At 47.4% G+C, this 25,123-nt stretch overlaps 2 long non-coding RNA genes and 1 pseudogene across 7 annotated transcripts in view; 2 read left to right on the top strand and 1 right to left on the bottom strand.

Annotated features, from left to right (window-relative positions):
• Positions 1-878: 878 nt before the first annotated feature.
• On the bottom strand, positions 879-6,264 carry 4930594O21Rik (RIKEN cDNA 4930594O21 gene). 3 transcript variants are annotated; one of them, NR_130162.1, is made up of 3 exons: positions 6,215-6,264; positions 1,922-2,031; positions 879-1,780 (listed from the first exon to the last, which is right to left on the bottom strand). It is a non-coding gene; the product is annotated as an RIKEN cDNA 4930594O21 gene (long non-coding RNA). The 3 variants fall into 3 exon arrangements; NR_130161.1 differs by lacking the exon at positions 6,215-6,264 and adding an exon at positions 2,166-2,242; NR_130163.1 differs by lacking the exon at positions 6,215-6,264 and adding an exon at positions 2,166-2,242 and having other exon boundaries at positions 879-1,373.
• Positions 6,265-13,765: 7,501 nt separating this feature from the next.
• Gm36412 overlaps positions 13,766-25,123 on the top strand; it is a 60,043-nt gene continuing 48,685 nt past the window's right edge. For 2 of the 4 annotated variants that reach the window (XR_389696.3, XR_880777.1), the window contains exons 1-3: positions 13,766-14,001; positions 14,580-14,694; positions 23,825-23,899. This is a non-coding gene — a long non-coding RNA (predicted gene, 36412). The remainder of the gene's footprint in view (positions 14,002-14,579; positions 14,695-23,824; positions 23,900-25,123) is intronic. The other 2 variants (XR_001783808.2, XR_880778.2) reach the window with 1 other exon arrangement.
• On the top strand, positions 15,942-16,927 carry Gm12565 (predicted gene 12565; annotated as a pseudogene).

Genomic DNA, 25,123 nt, shown 5'->3' with positions numbered 1-25,123 from the left:
CACATCTGAAGATGCATAAAGGGGGGCATGCCTTCCCTTCCTCCCTACAGCTTCCATAGCAATGGCCCTGATCTATATGCAGGCCTAGAATCACAGTGTGTTACACCAGCCTGTTCCTGTGACTGAGGACACAGAGGGAAGAAGTTTAAACTGACCCACACTTGTATTCCTTGAAGCCTGAGCACATGGGTGATACCCCTTCCACGAATCAGTCTCCATTTGAATGTTTTATAATGACATTGCCTCCTGCTATTGACTATATTACCTCCATAGGCAATAACAGTAGGGCTATAATCCAGGCATTCAGGTGGTTGGAAGCAGAAGGATTGATGCAAGTTTGAGGCTAGCCTGGGCTATGGAGTGAGACAGGGTCTCTCTCCAAAGCAAATCAAACACCTCTTTATATTTTAAGTGAACTATAGAATACAGAACAAGAAGTGCTTAATGTAGGATTCTCAACAGGTAAAGAGACCTATATTTTACCTTTTTTTTTTTTAAAGCATATCATCCCTTTAGCTTAGAAGAGTATTCCTTACCCATCGCTGTGTGTATACACTCTTGCACATGCTCAGGCCCACGCAGAGGGCACAAGTGGATGTCTGTTGTTTTCCTCAGCTACTCTCCACCTTAGTTTTGAACTTAGAACTCACCAATCCAGCTAGGCTGACTGGTCAGGACGCCCCAGGGATTCTTCTGTCTCCACATCCCCAGCACTTCGGCCACATCCTGCCATGTGTGCACCAGGCAATCCTTGGCTGACTCCTCAGCCTCTCTCACTTGTTTTGCATCCTTCCTTCCATCAGCCAGCCGACAATTGGTTAAACAGGAGCTTGTTGGTGTCTCCTGTGTCCGAGCATCAAGTCCTGCTACTTCTCACGAAGACCTTGGAGCTCCTACTGAATAACTGACATTTTAATTCTAAAGTAAGGGAGTGTGAGCCAGGGATGTGATGACCTTGGGGGATCAGCCGCAGAATTCCCCCAACTGATGGGGTGTCATGTTTCTCTAAGGCCCTTGGGATCACACTCCATGCTGTGGTGACCAGAGAGCTTACATGGACATGTGATCCTTCATCTGACAGATGAAGGGCAGGGCTAGGACACCTATAATATCAGGCAGGGGGCTGGCCAGACCAGGAGGACCAAGGGGCAGAGAGCAGAAAGAGAGAAGAAAATGACTGTCAATCATGACCCTGGGAGCCTGGGCAGAAACTCGGAACACTAAAACCTGGAGCTTCTGGAATAGGTAGCATAAGGGACAGCCACACATGGACGTCCTCAGAGGACACCGTGCCACTGAGGACACATACGCTCTTCACTTCAGATCTTCCCAGGTAGGGCTTTATTCTGCATATCTCTCCCTTCAGTTTTGTGCTGATGAAAAAAAAATCAAAGCATTGTCAGAAACATGGGGACTCCAGGATTCACAGCTAGTTGAACCAAAGTGTGCGTGTGTTGGTGGGGGGTGTGCTTCTTGTACCCCTCAAACTTGAGAGGTTTGTAGCAGAATTCTTGGGTGGAACTGGTCATCAGAAGAGATGGCCAACAGGTCAGATGGACACAGGTTCAGGGAGGGTGGCGAGCTCATAGTCATGTCTCAGGCAGCGTGCAGGCTGGGCATGTCGTAATTCCTGATCACAGGCTGGATTAAAAGGAAGAGCGCTGGAGGTTGCTGAAGTAGCCGTGCACCGGGTGGTGGAGGCCTGACATGCCAGAGGAAATGAGAAGAGGGCGGGCATCTGGGAGCTGAGCAGGGAATTGACCGGACAGGTGGTTTGGATCTAGAAGGGAATTATGGGAAGCTAGAACTACCAGCTGGTGAAGATAGTGTTAACGTTTTTAACTTAGAATTTAAATTTTTAGAACAATTTTCTGAGTTTAAAATGGGGCTCGTTTGGCCAGAGCATAAGGAATATTTGCACCTGGTAAGTTCGAGTTCCGTGGTGAGTTCTGTAGGAACAGCGATCCTCCCAGGAGATGCAGACGACCTGAGAGCAGTTATCAGTGATCAGGACAATTGATCTGGCCCTGTCTGCAGAACAGATGGTTGAAAATCAGGGTAGAATCCCGAAGCAGAGTGCAATGAAAAGGACAGAAGTCTGAACACAATGCTTTAGGATTTGGGGAAGAGTGTCAACGGTGTTTTTCTATAGCTGTGACACATGCCTAAAGGATTTGTCTTGGCTCACAGCCCGAGGGGACAGTCTACCACGGGAGAAGTCAGGCCACCACAGCAGGAAGTCAATCCCCCCCAACCGGAAGCAGCACACCCTAGCCGGAAGCAGTCCATCAGGGCAGGGAGCCAGTCCGCCTCAGCAGGGCGTCAGTCAGAAGCAGAGAGCGGTGATGCTGGTGCCCAGCCCACTTTCTCCTTTTTGCTCAGTCCGGGACCCCAGACAGTGCCACCTACATTCAGTGTGGGTCTTCCCACCTCAGTGAACCCTCTCTGAGAACATCCTCATTCGTATACCCTAAGGAGTGTTGCTCTGGTGATTCCAAATCCCGGTAGGGGACAATGAAGATTCTCTGTCACAGGGGCTATTTCTATATGGAACCAAATCTTACTGGGTGGATTTTTGCTTCCGGTATTGGTTCAGGCACCGAATAGATAAGCTTCGCCATCTTACTAGGTTAGTGGAGAGACTACGGCCCAGTCTGAATCACTGTCAAGTGCTGAGCCAGCATTCTTTAAAGGCTGAGGGAGACCCAGGGACGGTAATCAGTACAGGGTCAAAGAGTCAAACAGGAGGAGGGGAGAGCTTCCCTGATGAAGAAGTGGGCAGGGGACAACAGTCTAGGAAAATCATGTGAGTAGTTTGAAATGCCTAATTTGAGGATCTCGAAGCAGAGCTCGGCTGATGAAAGGGGGTATGAGATTCATCCTGAAGAATAAAGGGGTGGCATGGAGGATCCAACTCAGCAGAGATTTCCTGCTGTACCTGATGTATCAATACTCAATAAATATTGAGTGAATGTGCTAACGTTTCCCAACAATCTTTGCTGGGCTTGTGGTATGGGCCTGAAATCCTAGCTCCCTGGGGGCCTGAGGCAGAAGTACTGCAGGAACTAGGCTTGCCGAGATACGGCCTGCATAGACAACTTAGTGACACCCTACCTCAAAATAAATAGTCAAAATGAGGCAGGCTATATAGCTCAGTGGTACGCTGCTTGGGTTGCACGTGAGGCCCTGGGTTCAATCCCAAGTGCAGAAGAAGAAGAAAAGTACGACACTGAGGTACAGAATTGGGGTCAACCAAACATCTACCCCTAAGCCTCTGAGTGTGGTAATTTTACATGGCTAGGAGAAGTTAGGGGTGCAGGTGGCCTTAGGTTGATTTTTAGCTGCCTGGGTTTGTCTGAGTGGGTGCGACAATCCTTAGGTATAGACCTGGGGAACAGAGGAGTCAACACAGAGTGCCATAAGCCTGGAGCAGTTTCTGCTGGCTTTGAAGACTGTGCCATTAACCCACACAATCCATGGCAGCTTCTGGAAGCTGTGAAAGGCCAGAAACCGATTCTCCTCAGAGCCTCCCTGCAGGAGCACAGCCTGTGGGCACCTCAACTTCAACTGGCAAACCTCATTTTGAACTTCTAACCTTCAGGTTCTTAGGTGTGCTGTTTCCAGCCACTGGATCTTATTAATCTGTCATAGCTACAATTGAGAAATAATACTATCATCTTACTTTATAGTTAAGAATATCTTAAAATTTTTTATTTTTTTTTAATGTAAGTGTATGTGTGTGCATCTACATGGGCTTATGTGCACCACGGGCTTGCCAGAGCCTAAAGAGGTTCGAGGAATATGGTAGATCCCCCAGAGATGGAATTACAGGTGATTGTGAGCAACTTGATGTGGGTGCTGGGAACTAAACTTGAGTCATGGGCAGAAAATGCTCTTTATCTGCTGAGCCAGGTCTTTAGCACCAAGACAAATGATTTTAAAGGATGCAAAAGTAGAAGAATTTAAAAAACAAAAACAAAAAACCGAATCACTTACACTGTCACTAAGTAAGAGGCCACACCCTGGTTCCTACACCCTTAAAACAAAAGCAAGGAAATCCACAAGCAGATTCATGCACACGGACCAGACAACCTGGGATAGACATACCACTTTCAAAAATAAAACTAGCCAGGCATTGGTGGCGCACGCCTTTTATCCCAGCACTCAGGAGGCAGAGGCAGGCAGATTTCTGAGTTCAAGGCCAGCCTGGTCTACAGAGTGAGTTCCAGGACAGCCAGGGCTACACAGAGAAACCCTGTCTCAAAAAAACAAAAAAAACAAACAAAAAAAAAACAAACAAAAAAAACAAAATAAATTTTAAAAAATCAAAATAAATAAATAACTAAATAAAACTAATAAAATCCAACCAGAACGAAATAGATTCCTCAACTCTCTTGTGCCCTTAAAGCTAAACTTACCATTTAAAAGCCCCGCAAAAAGAAATCTCTGCAGAACAAGGATGCTTAAATAAGACTCCTCACCATTTACACCATCTCTTCCCGACAGACAGAAAGACAGACTTTCCCTACACATTTTATGAGGCTAGTGTTTATTCTCTCTGCAGAATGTGACACAGAATAGGAGGGGAAACCACAGCCCAACATCTCTCATAAACACAGATGCAGAAATCATCAGAAGAGCCTGGCAGTGGGTAAGGTCCTATACACCAGGACCGAGGGCATTTGTTCCAGGCTCATAAGATTGGCTCAAACTGTGAGAATCATTCCGTTGTTATAACCTCCAAGAAAGAAGAAAGGGCCTACCATCACATCAGCTGATATACACAGAACATTGAACAGTGTCCAACATCCATTTACTGTAAACCAATGGTGTTAGGGTCCTCACCTGGAACTTCACGGTAGTGAGAAGCAGAAAGTAAGGGTTGGTACTGAGAGGAGGATTTGTATTCAGGACTGGGGCTGGAGGGTCCGGGGCAGGTACAGAGAAGGACTTGGAAGGCCCAGAAGTTCCTGCTGGCCAAAGAAGGACTGGGAACACAGATGAGTGAGCGTTCTTCCCCAGGGAGCCCTTGACTCATCCTGCAGAGCCTTCCTGGCTTGATTTCTGTTACTGCACATTGTCTGAAATATCATAGATGTCCCTGACACTTGGTGTGGTGGCCTCTCCAGTTACTGTAAACAAAAGCAACAAACTCCTGAGGGAATCCTAGGACAAGCGTGGCACTGGAGCCTTCACCTGTGAGCCAGAGACATCACTGGGCGATTTTCATATGCAATGCCTATGATAACTGCACAGAAATCCTGTGATGATGTCATTGACACCAGCTGCTACTTTCCTTTGGGCTATAGTGATGACTCAGCAGGCAAAGTTCAATTGCTACCTGGCCTGAGTTTGGATCCTCAGACCCACATGATATAATGAGAGAACTGACTCCTGCAAGACTTCCTCTGTGTGCTGGTGTGGACACACACTTCATGAATGAATAAATAAATGTAAAAGGGTGGGTTTTTAAAGAGAGGTATCCTTTGCACTTCTTTTGTTTTTTCTTTTCCTTTTTTTTTTTTTTTTTTTTTTTTCTGGACCAGGGACCTCACACATGTTGGGCAAACAGTCTACAACTGAATTATCTTCCCAGGCCATCTGTCTTAGTTAGGACTTTGATGCTGTGAATAAGGTAGCTCTTATAAAGGAAAACATTTCACTGGGGCTGGCTTACAGTTTCAGAAGTTCAGTCCATCACTATCATGGCAAGAAGCATGAAGGCATGCAGGCAAGCATGGTGCTGGAGAAGGAGCTGAGAGTCTATATCTTGATCCTCAGGCAACAAGGAGGATACTGTGTGTGTTTCATACTGGCTGTAGCTTGAGCATTTATGATCTCAAAGCCCCCCCCCCCACACACACACTGACACGCTTCTTCCTACCAGGCACACACCCCCTCCAAGAAGGCCATTCCCCCTCCAACAAGGCCACATCTCCTCCAACAAGACCACGCCCCTCCACACAAGGCCACACCCCTCCAACAAGGCCACACCTCCTCCAAAGCCACACCTCCTAATAGTGACAATCCCTATGGTCCAAGCATTCAAACACATGAATAGACTGTATTTATTTAAACCACCACATCATCATTTGCTACTTTGTTGTTTGGTTTTTTTGTTTTTGGTTTGGGGGGTTTGTTTTTGGTTTTGGGGTTGTTGTTGTTGTTTGAGACAGGGTCTTGCCTCTCCCAGGATGGCCTCCTACATACTTACTATGTAGCTGAGGATGATGGCCTTGAATCCCTGATGCTCTTTCCTCCACCTCTGAGATGATGACAGATGGGTCAGCACACCCAGCTTAGTCCTGTTTCCTGTGACTGATGAAGGTGACAGCTGAAGAAAACCTTCGTCCACTGGAAGGCAGTCATTCATTCTGCCCAGAAGGACCAAAAAGGATACGTGTTACATTTATTCTCTCTCTTGCTCATTTCAAACACAGACTCTCTCACGGTGTCCCGCTACCCTTCAGTTGGCTTCTTGTTAAAACCAGGAGAATTGAAACACATGCTTAACTAAACTATTACTCAAGGTTTCATGAACATTTTATTTCCATGGCCCAGTAACATGGGAACATTTAAATTCAAATAAATAGTAAATTACACGATGTCCCTAGATTATTCATCTAAGTACAGAACTGCAGCTACTTTCTGGTTACTTCAACTGTTAGTGAGGAAGCATTCATTAAAGTTATATGGACTCTTGTAAATGAAGAACTAAGTCTTGAAACAAACACAATTCTGTTATCTATGAGTGAGATTACAAAGGCTGGGAGAAATACAACTGACGGTCTTCCACCGACTATTACAAAGAAAATATAAAGCCTTATCTATTTTTGCCATAGTTTATCTGTTTTTACGTTTTTGACTAGATAATACTTTTTTAAAAATAAAGGAGGGCTGGAAAGATGGCTCAGTGATAAAGAGTACTGACTAATCTTCCAGAGGACCCAGTTTTAGTTCACAGCATCCAAATGGTAGCTAGCACCTGGCTTACTGTAACTCTAGTTTCAGGGCATCTGGTGCCCTCCTCTGGCCTCTTTGGGAACTGAATGCTTGTGGCACACATATATACATGCAGGCCAACACTCATAAACACAAAACAAAACTAAAGTTTCTGAGCGCCAAAGTGACGATCTTTTTTTGTCCTTGTAAAAATTACGCTCCCTACAGTTAAATTTACTAGGTAGGTTCTCAGGTAGCCTTGCACACAGAAGGAATAATGATGAAAGAATAGACTTGTTTCCCTGTAGTCCATCACCTTGTGTGGTGGTCACCTGTCTACACATCATTCATTACCTCTCTTTTCAGGCAGCATCATAGCTTAGATGTGTTTTATTGTCATGTGCCACCCCCCCCCCCAGTCTCAAGCACTGTTTCCTCAATGACTACAGTCACCACTGACCCAGCTTCCTACTTGCATCCCCTCGGGGTCTTCATCAGTCTTCTCCTGGGACAGGCAATGCTTCAGGGGACAGACCTGATTACTCTCTGGACAGATGCACGGGATAAAGTCCTAGAACTGCACTGGCAAATACTTACGAAGTTGGGATTTTTCTAGATCTTTCCAGATGCCCATTCATAACTATGACAACCCCTCATACATGTTAGAATTGCCAGAGGTGGGGGGGGGGGAGGGAGAAGGAGAGGGAGGGAGGAAGAGAGAAGGAGAGCAATTTCCTCACCTCAACATGTAGCACAGAGTCAAGGTTTTGAGCCTCCACCAATCACCTGTGGTTTTCATTTATAATTTTCTGTTTTTAGAAGAAGGGTTGGACATCCTTTTGCATCACAGATCATAAACATCTCCTTTTGGCTGAGCTGACTGTTTACCTTATTGTATTTTTTTCTAGAACTTCTGGTGCATATTATATATGTGCCATTTTTCCGCTTTGCATTTTTAAATTTTAATTGAAATTATATTATTCCTTTCTTATGCACCCTGCACAAGGTACTGAATTTTGCACTCATTCGCTCCTTTTTGTTGATTAAGAGTAAGCACTTAGGACTGTGCCATTTCCCTCTGGAACTGCTGGGCAGAGGGAACCCTATGACAGGAAGCGCGTGTGTTGGCAGGTAGAGCCTACAGCATGCTACCAACCAATCAGTATCCAGGTCATTCTGCACAGACTGCTTCCCACTCACATAACCTCTGCACGGACCCATCTCCTTTGCTGCTTGGAGCCAGCCAAATGCAGAGTTTCCAGCAACAATCCAACTCATCCCTGTCACTGCCCTTCCTGCCCAACACACATAGATCATGTGTATGCAAATGAAACACTTGCAAAGAATGTTACATTATGAGGAACAATTACCCCTAATCTTAGCCTCTTTTCTTTCTCACCTGTTTAGCTTTGGAAGGTGGCCTGTGGGTGGGCTGCAGGTTTGCACTGAGACTTCTCTGTTTGAGCACTTCTCTAGGGGAATCACAGCTCATCCAGGACAGAGTAAATGTGGTGCTGCAACCACTGGTGGCTCTTGGTGGCCTTTGCTTCCAAGTGGCAACTGTCCTTGTTTCCCTCACACTTCAACAAGCTTCTCCACCACATCTGAGGCCTGTGTGGTAGGGAGTGTCAAACACAGACAGGGTGGTTCTACTAAAGAAAAGCAGAGAGACCAGTGTGTGGGAGAGAGAGGATGGAAGGTCAGAGGATACTCAGGATGGAAGATGTAGGACCAGAAGACGACATTGGATCCCTAGGACTTGGAGTTACAGGCACTTGTGAGCTGTTTTATGGAAGATCAGTGAGCACTGTTAATCACAGAGCCATCCCCAAGGTCCTGCATTTTCTTAGATTTTAGTGCTGCCACCACAGATGTCTGTCTCAGAAACAATACTCAAGTTACCTTGCATCTTAGTTAGTTTTATTGCTGTGACAAAAACACCAAACACTGAGGCAACTTATAGAAAAAAAAAAAGATTTAATTTGAAACCCCCAGTTCCAGAGGGTGAGTCTATGGCTATCATGGTGGAGGGCAAGACAGCAGCAGGCAGAGAGGGGGCTGGAATGGAGAACTGGCACCCCTCTCTGTAAGTAGGAGGCAGCATGAGCTAACTGGGAATAGCATGGGCTTTTGAAACTTCCAAGCCTGCACCCAATGACACACCTCTTCCAACAAGGCCACACCTCCTAATCCTTCCCAAACAGTTCCACCAACTCGGGATCAAGCATCCAAATACATGAGCCTATGGGGAATCCATTCTCAGTCAACAGCTTATATAAAGGAATTTCCTGTCTATTTCAAACTAGCTTCTGGCAACTTCATGAAACAAAGTATCTGCCCACAGGATTAGTCAAGATTTTCCAGACAAACTGAGACAGTGGGAGATGCATAAGTGTGGAAAGAGACTCTTCCTGAGGCTGTCATGATCTGGGAGGCTGAGAGATCCTGTGGCCTGCCATTTACCTGCAAGCCATGAGCCTCAGAATCTGATGCTCAAAGCTGATCCAAACCCAAGAGCCCCAGAGCCAGGCTGGAAGAACCACAGACACGGGAGATAGATGTGCCATTAAAACAGAGTAAATGTGTCCTCCCTCCATATATTTGTTATAAGCAAGCCCATAGTCATCTGGGTAATGGTCACCCACATGTGGAGGACAGGCATTGCTTACGCTGTCTACAGCTTCAACTGTATATCTCTTCCTGAAACGCTGTCACAGATACACCCAGAAAGAATGTTCTAGCAGCTATCTGGACATCTCCCGACCCAGTCCATCTGACATGTCAAATAAGTCGCAACACACATAACACCGCCTTTCAGTTGTGTGTAAGTGCCAAAGACATTAACTCAGTTGTGTGATTCTATCACTGTACAATCATCCTAGCATGTACTGGGGCCAATCATTACAGTGCAGTTGGGGGAGAGGCTAAGCAGGAGACATGCAGCTGCTGTGGTTACCGTCTCAGAGCAGGAGGGGTGCTCTAAACAGCATAGCACAGAAAATGCATAATCCAGCAGCAACGCATCCGTTTCAGCAACGCATGCTGTGGACTGTATGTAACCGCACACACTGTGCCATCCCGAGGTGGGCTGCACAGGCTCATTTATGTCACCACCACAGACATGCAAACATGGACTGTGCTGTGATGTCATGAAGGTCAGACGTCACTCACTATACAGCAGGTGTGCTTCAGCTCCAGCATGTTGTACGGGACCACCACGATCTGTGGCCCAGCATAGGCGGACATGTCTTCACCTAATTTTAGATCGCTCTCAGTGAGGATGTTACTAACAGGATGTCTGGCATGCTGCACCAGGGAATAGAGCCAATGCTTGCAGAATAGTACGAGCGAGGCTGAGGTTACGATTGTGGCTTTCCAGACTGTGGTTGCAAAGGTAGAGTCTAACTTTTCTAAAAAGAAAAGTGAGGTTAGGCCACTATCTAACACCTAACCTAACAGTGTAACTGATGTGGCCTTCACGATTTCTGTGTCAGCTCCGTTCACTGTGTGACAAATGACTGGGAAAGGGGCCCAAAGAGGATTTACTCTCCCTCACAGGTTTAGGATTTTGTTCCAAAGTCCTTGGCTACATCCATTCTGGCCTCATGTGAGGTAGAGCATCAGGGTGAAGCAAGTCACCATGGCAACCAGGAACCGGAGGGGCCCACAGTGACTCCCTCCTCCAATCAGATTCTCTTCCCAGCTCCACCCATCCTTCACTGGATCAAACCCCGCTGGTTCAGAGGCTCAGCATCTGACAGTGAATGGAAACTCCTGCATTCGTCCGCCCAGAGTCCAGCTTTACTGATCTTGAAGGTGTTTCTCAGTCCAGTCAGGCTGAGCAGCCAGCATCGGCCCTCTGTAAGCCTCTGTCAGGCTAAGCAGCCTTACATCTGTAAGATTGATTCCAGCTCATGTGGCTGATGGGTTTGTGTTCTGGCAGCCTTTACTTGGTCCTTTCTGGACAATCCTTTTTCAGATCCACCTCATTTCCTGGCTTGTACAATGTAATTATGATAGCATATGCTTGGTGTTTACTTATCCTGAATCAGGCAGCATGATGTCCCCGCCCAGCTCATGTTTTGTTTGTTTGTATTTTAGGTAGAAAATGTTCGGACAGCAGGAACTTTTAAGTTCTGTTTTTGTTTTGTTTTGTTTGTTTTGAATCCAAGGAAGTTCACACTTCGAGGCTGGTCATTTACAAATGACTCTGGTTAAGGAAATGCTGGCTATACACCCTGCCTGGCTCTTGGCTAGATTTGGGGACTCTCCTGTGGAATCGTTTTTTGGGAAACTGGTAATCTGAATGAGGACAGCCAGGAGCACAGCAGTGATACTGCAGAGATGGCATCAGTTATGGGGTGCTGCTGTCCACATGACCCCCTATCAAGGCCACAGGGGCGCATGAGCACGTGCGTGTGCATGTGTGTGTGTGTCTGTGCATCTGTGTGTCTGTGTCTCTGTGTGTATTTTTGTGTGTGTGTGTGTGTATCTCTGTGTGTATAACTTCCTGTGTGTGTATGTCTCTGTGTGTCTGTGTGTCTCTGTGTGTGTATCTTTGCGTGTGTGTCTCTGTGTGTCTGTGTGTCTCTGTGTGTGTATCTTTATGTGTGTGTGTGTGTGTGTATCTCTCTGTGTGTAACTTCCTGTGTGTGTATGTCTCTGTGTATCTGTGTGTCTGTGTGGCTCTGTGTGTGTATCTTTGTGTGTGTGTGTGTGTATGTGTGTGTGTGTATACCCATACACAAGCACCCATGAGCACTTACCTGGGAAAGCCCAAGTGGAAGTCAGAGGTTGACATCAGGTGTCTTCCTCAATTGTCTCTCCCTGAGGATGGAGATTACAGGCTTGTTTACACTGTTGGACCAGAGAGCCCCTGAACTCCATCTTCTCCACTTCCCAGCCCTGAGGTCACACACTCAGACAGCCATGCCTGGCTCTTACATGGGTGCTGGGGGTGCTGTGCTGAGCATGATCTTCTCCATGCTTGTACAGCATCTTTACTCAATACGCTGTCTCCCCAGTCCCCAAAAGGGGGCCTTTAAATTCTAGATGTTTTAATAGAGTTTCATTAGCAGCCTACATATATGCTTCCTGCAGCCTGTTCTTCAATGGTACCCTCCTCATCCCTGGCCCCAGGCAGAGGTGTCTCAGTGGGAAAGAAGCCAGGAACCTCCAGATCATTAGTAATGCCTGATAGACTCCAAAGTCTCAGGTCTAAGAAACATAAAGCAGAGGCAGAAAGGCTTTGGCCCCATTGGAATTAGAAAGGGAAGGTTGGCAACTGTGTGGTCAATGGTTGGCTTGTCCACCCTTGATGTAGAAAATTAAAGAGAGGTCTGTTAAAAACAAAAAACACCCATGTTATACATTGAGGGATTTCATCACACAAGGTCACACACGTTTCCCTCTTGTGGTTTCCCGTGGTTTTTAGAGCTAACCACTGCAAACTGAAGCACCTTGCATAGTTTGTCCCTCACACAGCCTTGGTTTAGTGATGCTAGAGCTACAGACACTCCATAAACATCTCCAGCTGCCTGGGGAAGGGGGAAGTGAGGGGAAGTGAGCCCAGGTCAGAAGGCTTCTACGTGTGCACATATTCTGCATTCTGCTTCAACCCACTCTCTATGCTGTGTTCCTGTGGACCACAGAGAAAAGGTTTTTCTCTGGACCATGCTGTGTTGTGGTTCTCCACGTGTTTGGCTACTGGCTCAAGGGCAGCAGCTTTGAGCAGACCAGCTGTCATCCCACTGGGGGACCCGACCCCCACACACCGTACCTTGTGACTCACTTCACAGCCTCTCTTTCCCTACTTAGGCCATCTTGTGACTTGCGTGTGAGATTCTGTGAGGTCCTTGTGTACACGCTCTTGCTAGAGTTCTTGCTAGAGCCTCTAATACCAGCTTCCAGCAGGGCCAGGCATGCTCCAGGAAAGGCAGATGTGCTGTGGTCATGTCATGATGGCATGGAGTGGGAACCAGTTAGTGTTGTCTCCTCCCAGAGAGACAGAGCCTCATAGAAACAAGCCACTGGGAAGCAGTAACATGGGAGGAGGCAGTGGGCCATGCGGATACAAAGCTGTGACTTCCTGATAGTGGACATCTGCATCTTCCCGCCCACCTCTCCATCCTCCAATCTGATCTCATGCTTCCCAGTACTGTGCTCGTCATGAAAGTGCATCTGTGTAACCCTTTGCCTAACTCTTTCCTAGAGCACCGGGCTATATCAGTTACCCGTATTTTCCCTAGAAAAGCGTACCCAACGAACTCTGAGAAATTCAGTGGCCATTATCAGCATGCATATAGGTGATAAAGATGAGTTCAGAATTCTCCTTTAAGTTTAAATTCTTCCACCTTGGAGATGGACTCATCAGGACAGGGAGCAGAGTATTTTGCACATTCTCACAGAGCCCCCTATGTATTTCTTCTCCATCACTATTGGCACCTGGCTCGCCTATTGCTTCCATACAGACCAGCAGGTGAGAAACACTTCCCATGTACTGATGCACAACTTGTATCGTCCATGACAGAAAGCTAACAGAAAAACCTGAGAGTCTGCCCTGTGAGGGAACCCAGGTGTCCTCAGAAGACTTAGTCAAGAAAGGAGCCATTGCGGGTAGCGGGTAGCGGGTAGCGGGTAGCGGGTAGCGGGTAGCGGGGAGATTTTGTCTCTTCTGGGCAGTCTTCAGCTCCTTGCTGTGTGGAAGCTGGTAGTCATGGCAGGCACACAGTGTGACTTGATGTCATAAGGGAATTAGTCACAGGCCATTAGGAGCACATAGAGACCGTCCCATTGTTTCATGACTCAGAGGGGTCATGGTGGGTTATAAATAATACCATTACTCCATTTTCTTGCTGTTGGAAATGTAGAATTAGCCGAAAGTGGAACATTTGACAAGAAGGAACAGGAAGGGATACTTCCTGGGCCTGAGAAGGAAAAGATGGTGCCTGGACACCAGATGTGTGCAGGCGCTCCAACATGACAGTATGCCAGCACAGAAGGACTCCGCCGCCTGTAGCAACCGCGATGAAGCTCTATGACGTTACCACACACGCCAATGTGAGTTTCTCATACTGTTATTTTTAGCCAAACTGTTTATATACACAAGAACCTGTCCACACAGATGTCAGTGTCTGACTCAGTAACGTCCCCAAGTACAGAAGTGCTTCACGGTTTTTCAGTCTTATTTCAAAACATGAACAAGGTTGGAGCTGCACTTGTGGCCTATGTGTGAGGTCCCAGGTTCACTCGTCAGAAGCTAAATAAAAAGCACAAATAACTTAAACATCTAGTTATGAAAAAAAAGTCAGAACTTTGTTTAGTACTACAAAAAAGTAAGTGACAAAGTCCTTACAGAAGTGTTGAGAGTTGACTTGGGAACAAATGGGATCGTACCCCACCACCATTAGAAGATCTGAGGGAGAAAAAGAAATGAATGTAGTTAAATAATGAAGCATAACCAGCAACAAAGACCTACTCCCCTTGGCCCACTGACGTGGGTCCAAATGAAGAAAGTTAGTGATTTGAAGAGCTATGAAGACAGGTCTGTGTCTATGCTGCTGTAGGCCTAAGGACAAGCAGGTCATAGACCTGCAGAGGCTTACAGCTTCCTCCCTCCCTCCCTGTCCCATCTGCAGAGCTCTGGTTCCAAATGATTGAGCATTTGGGAAGCACCTCCATCCTCCTGGGCAATGCTCTGCAGAGATCATGGGCTTCTGGCACCTGTGTGGGAATCAGGGCCACGCAGAGGAGGTAAGTGGTGTGAGGCAGCTGATCCTGAGATGTGTGCAGCTCTCCCTAAATCTCTGACCCAAGATTTCCTTATAGCCTGAGCTCAGCCTGGAGACTTACCCCAGTGGTGAGGACAAGCGTGAACCATCATGGTGCCTGGACATGAAGAGACTGGAGGAACTAACCAGGCAGAGTCCAGGCAAAATCCAAGATGGCTATACAGACAGGGGAGGCAGCATGTCAACCCGCTCATGGGCCTCAGCACCCATAGAAAGGGTGTGACACCTGCTCTGGGCCATTTGCACGTGGAGTGTCCTCATGACCCTTTAAGGTTAACAATGTAGAAAATGGGGGGAGCATCATGGCATATGAAGACCACAACCATCCCTTGGCATCTGCAGAAGATTAGTTCCAGGCCCTGTGAATACCTAAATCCATGAACACTCATGTGTCTATGAAAAATGGTGTAGTGTGTGAATATTCATGCACACGTCCTCTCGCATACTTTAAATTGCTGCCATAGTGAGCCTAACTATAAATGAACTAGACACAAAGTGAATAATGGTTTGATAAGCTCTGGAGGATGATGGAGGGTCTGTAGCGTAGCAGGAGGCAGCACGTTGCTCCATTTGCACCAGTTCAGAACAGGAATTCCAAAAGACACACCCATTAAAGTCTCACAAACAAACACTATTGCTTAAACAGGAGCTGAGCAAGGACAACAGATATATTAACGTGAACAGGGAAATCCCAGGGGGCCTTGCCCTTGTACATGGAATTAAAGAATGCTGAGGGGCTGGAGAAATGGCTCAGAAGTTAAGAGCAGTGACTGCTCTTCCAGAGGTCCTGAGTTCAATTCCTAGCAATCACGTGGTGGCTCACAACTATCTGTAATAGGGTCTGATGCCCTTTCTGGCATGCAGGTATGCATGCAGATAGACTACTGCTATACATAAAATAAATAAATCTTTTAAAAAAATGATGAGAAGGGAGAAAGGATCTTCTCCAGGGAAGAGCACTCCAACTGGGTATCCAACTGCCCTGAAAACATACATACAAGTGACAGACTGGGCAGGTTGAATTTATGTATTTAGAAGTGTGTGTGTGTGTGTGTGTGTGTGTGTGTGTGTGTGTGTGTGTAAAAACAATTAATGAATAAAGAGGCCATGAATTTGAAAGAGGGAAGGAGGTATATGGGAGAGCTTGGAGGAAATAATATAATTATAATCTCAAAAAATATTTAGGCAGTCCTATAACCCCTGATGGCGGCGGTAGGGATCTGGGCGCGGCACCGCGGTGATTGAGCTGCGAGCCTGGTGGGCGTGCACCTAGCCACGTTCCCCCCACCCCCACCCCCGGGCTCTTCACCCTGATGCTGCACCGGTGCTGAGCCCGCCCGGGTCGGGACGATGATGAAGTATTTCCTGGGCCAGAGCATGCTCTGAAGTTCCTGGGACCAAGTGTTCGCTGCCTTCTGGCAACGGTACTCGAATCCCTATAGCAAACATGTCTTAATGGAAGACATAGTCGGAGGTGACCCCCGACCAGAAGCTACTGTCCCGGAGACTCCTGACCAAGACCAACAGGATGCCACGTTGGGCAGAGTGACTGTTTCCTGCCAACGTTGCTCACTCCGTGTACATCCTGGAGGACTCTATAGTGGACCCCCAGAATCAGACCATGACCACCTTCACCTGGAACATCAACCATGCCCGGCTGATGGTGATGGAGGAATGATGCGTTTACTGTGTGAACTCTGACAATACCGGCTGGACCGAAATCTGTCGGGAAGCCTGGGTCTCCTCTAGCTTATTTGGCATCTCCAGAGCTGTTCAGGAATTTGGTCTTGCCTGGTTCAAAAGCAATGTGACCAAGACAATGAAGGGCTTTGAATACATCCTGGCCAAGCTACAAGGTGAGGCCCCTTCCAAAACCCTTGTTAAGACAGCCAAAGAGGCCAAAGAGAAAGCAAAGGAGACCGTACTGGCAGCTACAGAGAAGGCCAAGGACCTGGCCAACAAGGCCGCCACCAAGCAGCAGCAGTGGCAGCTCGTATAACTCGTTCCCTCTCCCTCTCCCTCTCCCTCTCCCCCTCCCCCTCCCCCTCCCCCTCCCCCTCCCCCTCCCCCTCCCCAGTGTACATGATTATTAAAGTGCAACCTGCAGCCCTCTCTGCTGTCTGGGGTGGTGGGTCAGGGCCCTGTCCTGGTCAGCATCTGCACCACACCCAGCTCCGTCTGCCGGGCAGAGGGGTGCAGTGACTTGCCCAAGGTCACAGCAGTTCGCAGGTGATAGACTGAACGCTCCAAGAGGGCAGGGCTCCTGGTTTTATTCTCTGCTGTGTCCCAAGTACCCTGAACAATATTTAGCACATAACAGGCACTCAATAAACACATGATTTGATTAGCCCCCCCAAATATTTAAATAAAAGTTTCTGTAGGATAATGTCGTGCTGATCTGCTGTCTGAAACCGACAAGTCATTCTTTCTCCTCTCTGTTCTGTCAAATCTGTTGGAACCTTGAGCAAAGTCAAGGCAAATGTTCCCTGTCATTCCCACCCCCACCCCTTGATTTGTGTAATACAAGACCTATTTGTTATCAGGAGCACAGCTTTATTCCAGCACTTAGGCGGGAGAGACAGGCAGATCTCTGAGCTCGAGGGCCATCTTGAACTACACAGCAAGTTCCAAGCCAGCACTACCCCACGTACAACCATCCTCAAGACCCCCATCATTTGTCTCAACAGAGGACCATTCTGTGGGTCTGTGAATGTGAGCACGTCCTTTGACAGAGTAAATAGAACTGGAAGCACACAGGTTATAAATGTAGATCTGCCTGCTGTGAATGTATAGTTAGTCGGCATTAGCCCATGACTTGGAAAATCAAGTCATATGGTCTATTTTATAATAAAACCTTAAGACACATACTGTCTTGTGTAATTCATTGAGCATCTGTGTCCAGGTAAACTCTGGCAGCCCAGTACCCTGTGATTGCCTGGTTTACAGGGAACCTTAACCAGGAGGTCCATTGCCTAGCAACACAAGATAGGAACATACTGGCTTTAAGCAGGAAACATCTCCCACAGACTCCTGTGTTTAAGGCTTGGTCCCCACCTGGTCATGCTAATTTTGAGGGATAGATTTAGGAGGTGGGATTGTTTGGAGGAAGTGGGTCACTTGAGAATGTGCCATTAAGAGGTATCTCTTTCGTTCTCTCTCTTCTTCCCTCCCCCACAGTCCCCCTCCCCCATGACGCTCCCCCCCCTCCCCTCGCTCCCCAGCAGCTCTCTTCCTCACACCCTTCAGCCATGTTGTCCTGCCTCATCACAGCTGAGCGGCAGCAGAGCCAGGTGACCATGGACAGATGAAAATCTTTAAAATCATGAGCTTCAACATAGTTTCTCACCGGGCAGTGGTGGCGCACGCCTTTCATCCCAGCACTTGGGAGGCAGAGGCAGGCGGATTTCTGAGTTCGAGGCCAGCCTGGTCTATAGAATGAGTTCCAGGACAGCCAGAGCTACACAGAGAAACCCTGTCTCGAAAAACCAAAACAAAACAAACCAAAAACATTGTTTCTCCAGAAATGAAAAAGCTATTGCATAGTGTACGACACTCTTCTGGGTAAAGATCAAAACTCATGGTGTAGTTCTCACTGCCTGGAGAAGTTGAGAGACAGTTAAATCGCAGTCATCTTGGAGGCTGTCTGGATTAATAAGTTCAGCCAAGTCAGCAGAGCCCTGAACTGTGCCTCGGAACCCCCAACTGCTTCCTTCCAAGGCCTTTGCAGTGCAACCTAAACCTTAAAGTCAAAGGGAATGACAAACACCTCTCTTCTCTGAGCTAATCCAGGAAGGGGGAGCAACTGGACAAAGATACTTGTAGGTGAAAAACAGAAATAGAAAGGAACGGAAAGGGCATGACCACTCCTAGCTGTGGTGGAGGAAAAGTTTATTATAGATATGTGGGAGAGTATAGCCAGAGGCAGACATATCTGTAAGACTCCGGAGCAATCATGACACTGAGCCATGTGGGGAGAGGGGGAGGGGAAGGGAGAGGAGAGAGAGGGACATGGAGTACAGGATCCAGGAGGCCAAAGGTACAAAAGGGTCAGGTAAACACAGCCATACCCTGCAACACGTAGGGACTGAAGGATGCTGGGATAACCTGGTGGCCAGGTCTGCTTTAATCTGGTAAATGCAGTTTGTGGGTTTGAAACTTAACAGTAGGGAAGGGAATGTGTGTGCCCTGGGCCTGTGGTCTCCCATCTCCTCTCACGTCCCACGCCAGGCTGGGCCCTGAGGATGAGAGGATGCCTGGATAGGGAAACACTGTGGAAAGGTGCAATTCAAAACGCAAGCAACTGTGCCTCCTTGCCAAGCCCCCGCCACACGCCTTTACAGGCCAATCACAGAGAAACTGCTCATTCCAGAAAAGCGATGCTCTCCGGGCTGTTTGCACACTGGCTTTTAGACCAACCCTTTCTTATGTGTTTGCTTGTTTTCTGGCTGTAGTCAGTGTTGGAGAGGCTGACCAGGATAAGCGCTGATGTAGCCAGAGCCTTCATCTCTGCTCTTGACCAGAGAGGACTCTCTGCCAAAGCTTGACCCCCTCAGCAAGCTTCCTGCGTGCATTAACTGTCTTACCAGGTGCCACCAAGATATGTGCAGTGGCAGGTCCTAGTGGCTAGCCAGGTGTGGAGGTGTGCACGCCCACACATGCTTACCCCCCACACCAGGGAAGAAGAATCTGGAGAACAGGTTCAAACCGGTTTTACTCTTCTCCCTGGGGACTCTCCTCTGCCGGGAGGGCAGCACAGTGGCCCAGACAGGAGGACGGTTCCTTTGCCTCCAGGGACCTAGCTCCTCTGCAGAGCTGTGGTGGGCGGCAATGTGGGGAAGGGGGTAGTTGCTTGCTTCCTCTACCCTTGTCTTCCCAAGGAGGGGAAAAACATGCCACCCATCATGGCTGCCTGCCAGCCCTGGCCTAGATGAAGGAAAAAAAAAAACACCTTTACTGAGCACAGCTCTGGATGCTTGCTACCTGTGTCTCTCTGGGGGCCATTCTAGTTCTGAGGGACTGGAGATCTGGGGTGAGTGTTGGGTGGTGCCATGGTCTCCATGACACCCCTAGGATGGCGCTACATCTTTACAGATGAGAACCCTTGGGTCAGGCATGCAGCAACTTCCCCATGTCACCAGGTGAATCCATTAGTGAGCAGTTGTTAGGAGCCAGGCTCTGGGGTCAGGACTCTGGCTCCCCACCAGCGGCCAGTGCTGCTTTCTGCCAATCACACAATCTCTGTGTGCTTAGGTGCCCACCCCCCACCCCCACCCCCACCCCCGCCCAATCTGGACAGTGGAAGCTAATAATGGCACTTGCATCCCGGGGTTGTAAAACTGAACCTGGACAATGGAAAAGGAAGCATTTCTTTATCAGCCAATGCCCCAGGCCTAATGCAGGCGGCTCTGAGGGAACTCCGGAAACGCTTCACCAGTCCTGGATACAAACAAGCAAGACAGGTGCGGTGGGACCAGCTTCAAAGGTCCAGATTTCACTGGCCTTGTGCAAAGGAAACGCAGTTTGGCAGTTTCACCATGCTCTCGTCACCAAGGCGGCAAAGCAAACAACAGGAATTTCTATTCTTGACTTGGTTCTGATGAAAAAGAAATTGATGTGCAACTTCCAGGAACTTGGAAGAGAATAAGCAGGTCACCGTGGGTCTGAGGATGACGGGGACTTTGGGCCAAGTTGACTTGAGTCTGGATGAGCTTCAGAAGGTTCGGAGAAATGACCACTTGTCCCCTCTGCCTGGAATCTAGTTCACAACAGAGGGAAACTTTGAAACAAAACAAAACAAGGCAAAACAAAACAAAACCAAAACATTCAAAAAAAATAAAAAAACAACCTTGTATATTTTATATTATGAACATTTATAAAGTCATTTCAGTGAAAAAGGGGTGTGAGACAGTGGTGACAGACTGGCTCCCGTCTGTTCTGATTATAGTCTGCTTTGTAGGGATAAAGGACAGGGCCCTGGGCTGAACATCTGCAGGAGAGCAGAGCGGGCCATGAGCTATCATCAAAGGTGAGGCTTGGCCACACACCACACTCAGTTCTTCACCTACATCCGAGTCTTAAGAAGTAGACGCTTGGGCTGGAGAGACAATTCATTCGTGAAGAGTGTAGACTGGCTTCCAGGGCACACACGTGTGCACACACACACACACACACACACACACACACACACACACACACACACACACTAATGATAAATAAAAGAGAGGACTGGGGAGATAGAACAGCCATTAAAGAGCTCGCACTTTACTCTGCTCAAGTGAGGACTTGATTCAGTCACCAGAACTGAACAAAGTAACGCCTGGGTGGTGGCACATGCTTGAAATCACTGTGCTGGAGAGGCAAAGACAGCAGGAACCTCCGGACTCTGGTCAGCCACACTCGGCAAATCAGGAGACTCCAGGCCAATGAAAGACCCTTTCTCAAACAAACAAACAAACAAACAAACAAACAAACAAACAAACAAACAAACGGGGGAGGTGGTGACTGAGAACCTCAGACTGAGTTGACCTCTGGCCTTCACACAGGCGTATACATGTGCACACACGCTCACACAAAGTAGATGTCCCGAGTTTGATGTTTTGGGAGTAAGAAATGTGTGCTGAGCATGCCTGTAACTTTCTGAGGACCATGCAAAGCATCAGCAGGGCAAGATTCAAATCAAGTTGTCTGTGAGGCCCCTGCTGCTCAGCAGGGTGACCTTGAGTTGTCTGTGAGGTCCCTGCTGCTCAGCAGGGTGACCTTGAGTCTGAGGGCCTGGAGCAGAGGTTGTGTGTGTTTCTGATGCTGAGAGACTGGTGTTTCTATTACTTGGCTGGGTGCTCTCTTTGTTACACTATCCACTTGCTAGATCAGAGAGGGTCAGAGAAGGTCAGGGATCAAGTCCCAGACTCAAAAACTCCATCTCTGGGACTGACCAGACAGAAGGTGCTAACACTGGAGAGGACGGGCTGGAAACCATACCCCTTTCTGGGTACCACCCCTACGTTCCACTCATTGTAACCTGGAGGTTGTGCACTGTGGCACCTTAAAGACTATTGCTGGATGAGACACTAAATCAACAACCCACCAGCTGTCAGTCCTGAATTTGCGCCCTGACCCCTTTCATATGAAAGACAAGTCTGTCTCACAGAGCACAAGCATCAACTCTTCCCAGCCTTGCCCATCTGATAGCCGCCTTAACTGAGCTAGGAGGGTTTCTTGTCTGCCTTCAAGGCTCTTCAGTGATCTCTTTTTCAACCTTGCAAACCTTTTGGTCTCGTCCTCTGAAGTCTAACTGAAGCCGTGGGCCACTGGGATGGATATATGGTTCCAATATTACAAAAGGGAATAAGACATGCATCCCTTGAGACTTTAGTAGTTCTCGGCTGTGAATCCCCAGATAGGTATGAAACCAGGAGATGAGCCCATGTAAGAAAAGGATACATGAGGTATAAATAGCACCAGCTTTAGGTTCAAATCAAGTCTAAGATCTTAGACAATTTCTCAGCAGAGGATGTGGGTAGTTCCTGTATAGGTTGCAGGCAGTGGTGGCCCAGGAGACCTGGCAGTAGGTTCTAGACATTGGTCACAGAAAAGTGTAGTTCAGGAACAAAGAAAGTCTGTTGGTGGTGCCCTGGGGAGCAGGCAGGAAGTACGTTCCTTGGGAAAGACAAGGAGGATGTATTGTAGGAGACATCAGGAATACTGAAGTCATCAGGATGGCTAATTTGGGATGCTCTCACCTGGTCATCTGCTCCTATTCAGGTCTGCTCCTGATGGCCATAATGTTTGCAGTGGAGGAAGTATGTCACCTAGTAAGCCCACCCTGGTTCAGGTCAACGTCCCCACAGGCTCAGGCACTTTGAACATTTGGCCCTTCTTCAGTTGGTGGTGCTATTTGGGAAGGTTATGAAACCTTCAGGAGGCGGAGCCTTGCTGGAGGACATACGGCAGTGGGGATGGGTGGGACAGTTTATAGCCTCCCCCACTCTCTGCTTTCTTTGTGAGGTTGAAAGTTGACCTCTCAGCTTCCTGATTGGCTGCCTACTGCCATGCCTCTCCTGCTGCTGTAGACTTTTTTACCTCTGGAAGCCTAAGCCAAAGTGATCTCCCTTTTGGTTGCAGTGTTTTATCGAAGAACAGGAAAGTAATGAATACAGGATCTTACCTTCAGGTACTTACTTTTGTTTGTTTGTTTGTTTTTGACAGAAGTGATACTGGATTTCCTTCCCATCCATCTCCTTGTCCCGTTTCCTTCCATCCCTGGCCCGGAATCACCCACATTGCTGCTGCACTAGACAACAGCTGAGCTCACATCTCCATGTAGTGTTCAGAGGTGTCTCTGGCTCCCATGTGCTTCTTTTGTCTCCGTGCCCCACTAGGTTTACCAGTTGTGCATTCTTTTTGCAAACCAGTTCACCTCTCAAGTGTCCCAAATCCCACTTTCCTTAGCTTGTCTAACATTACAATCCGCCTTGTTTAAAATAAATGGTAAAGCTTATGTTAGTTTTCTTAATGCGCGCGGCTGTTATCTAATTCTGCATTGATTTAACCACTGGGAAGAGTAGTGCCTTGACCAGGGCACATTTTCAGTTTTCGAATATGTATGGTATGTGTATGTGTGTGTGTGTGTGTGTGTGTGCGCACGCGCGTGCAAGTGGAGGTCTGAGGTTGATGTCCAAAACCATGTCCCATTGATTCTTCCTCATTTACACAGGCAGGGCCTTTCAATCAACCCCAGAGCTTACCATTTGGGCCAGTTTGCTAACCAGAAAACCCCTTTCTCGGCTTTCTCATTATAGATGGGTCCCCATGCTCACCTGGTATTTATATGGGCTCTGGGAAACCGAATACCAGTTCTCACACTCTCATATCAAGCTCTTTAACACACTGAGCCATCTCCCAGACTCTGCCTTTGGCACATTATAAGTGACAAGAGAGAGTCCGGATAGGAAAGACAGCTAGGGCACAATGGTTGCAGAGAGGAATTGGAAAATCAAGATTGGCTTAAAGACCTGGAAGACCAGAGTCCTATTCAGAAAGTCCTTACCTGAACCTATATTCTGAAGTGTAATTCCTACTCTTTCTTCTTGAAGTTTCAGAGTTTCAGAGCTAACACTGAGATCTTGGGTCCGTTTGGAATTGACTTTGTGTACACAGTGAACTGGAAGGTACTGGTTTTATCCGTCTACACATATAGATCCAGTTTCCACAGGACAGTTGTTAAAGATGCTAACTTTTCTACTGTGTATATTTTTGAGATCCGTTGAAAATCAGGTGGCAGTGGGGTCATGGCTTTCATCTGGGTCCTTGATGTAAATGTTATAGGTCAGATGGGAACGGTATCCTGGCCTTTGAAAGCAAGGAATACCACAGTGTCACACAGCACACAAGAGATTTATTGGGAGGGAAAAACCCAAGAGAGTGGGTGCCTCTGTTCAGGTAAGAATCGGCCGAGAAATAGAAGACAGGGTTTATATAGCATTTGTTGGGGGTGGAGCTTTCCAGAAGGGGGATTGGTGGGTTTTCAAGCCCAGAGCTCAGCCACCTATGTCTGGAGGGGCTGGGTCCAGCAATTATGGCGTTTAGGGTGTTCTGTGGGTAGGGCCTGGCATTTGGGGGTTCTCTGGGGTGGAGTCTGGTCACTCCTGAGTCTGGAAGGCCTATACTTGATTCCATTCTAGTACTCAGTGGCCCGGTTTTGTGTGTTTTACTGTTTCATGCTATTTTCCCACTATAGCTCTGTAGTATATCTAGATATTAGGCATGGCGATACCTATAGCAGTACTTTTATTATTCGGGATTGTTTTGGCTATCTGGATTCTTATGTTTCTATAAAGTTTAATATTTTTTTTTCAATTTCTGTGAAGAATTGGGTTGGAGTTTTGATGAGGATCACATTGAATCTATAAATTGCTTTTGGTAGGATTCCATTTTTCACAGTATATCAATCCTGCCAATACAGATGCGTAGAAGGCTTCCTTATGTCTTGGTCTTTTCTTCTGTGTTTTAAAACCGTAGAGGTCTTTTACTCCCTTAGCTAGATTTATTCCAAGAGTAACCCAATTTCTTTCTCAGTCTGTTTGTATATATTCATATAAAGGAGTTTAATTGTAGTTCCCTACTGGGTTATACACATCCTAGAAGCAATGGGTTACTAAGTAAAAAGACCAGTGCCGGGTATGGAATACCTTCCCTAGAACCGTTAGTCAGACAGAGGTACCTCACAAACCCTCAAAACAATACAGACTACTGTCATTTGCTCTTGCTTGCCCACTAGAACTTGATACTTACTACTTATTGCTTTAGACACCAAACACAGGCCAGGAAGGAATCAAGTTGATACTGATCAGGAAGCGTCGTCCCTCCCCACTGCTGGCAGGTGCCTGCAGAGA

This window comes from Mus musculus, chromosome 3 (assembly GCF_000001635.26).
Source record: "Mus musculus strain C57BL/6J chromosome 3, GRCm38.p6 C57BL/6J".
NCBI classification, from domain to species: Eukaryota; Metazoa; Chordata; class Mammalia; order Rodentia; family Muridae; genus Mus; species Mus musculus.
Note: the sequence above shows the minus strand (reverse complement) of the source record. Positions and strands in the feature narration are given on the sequence as shown.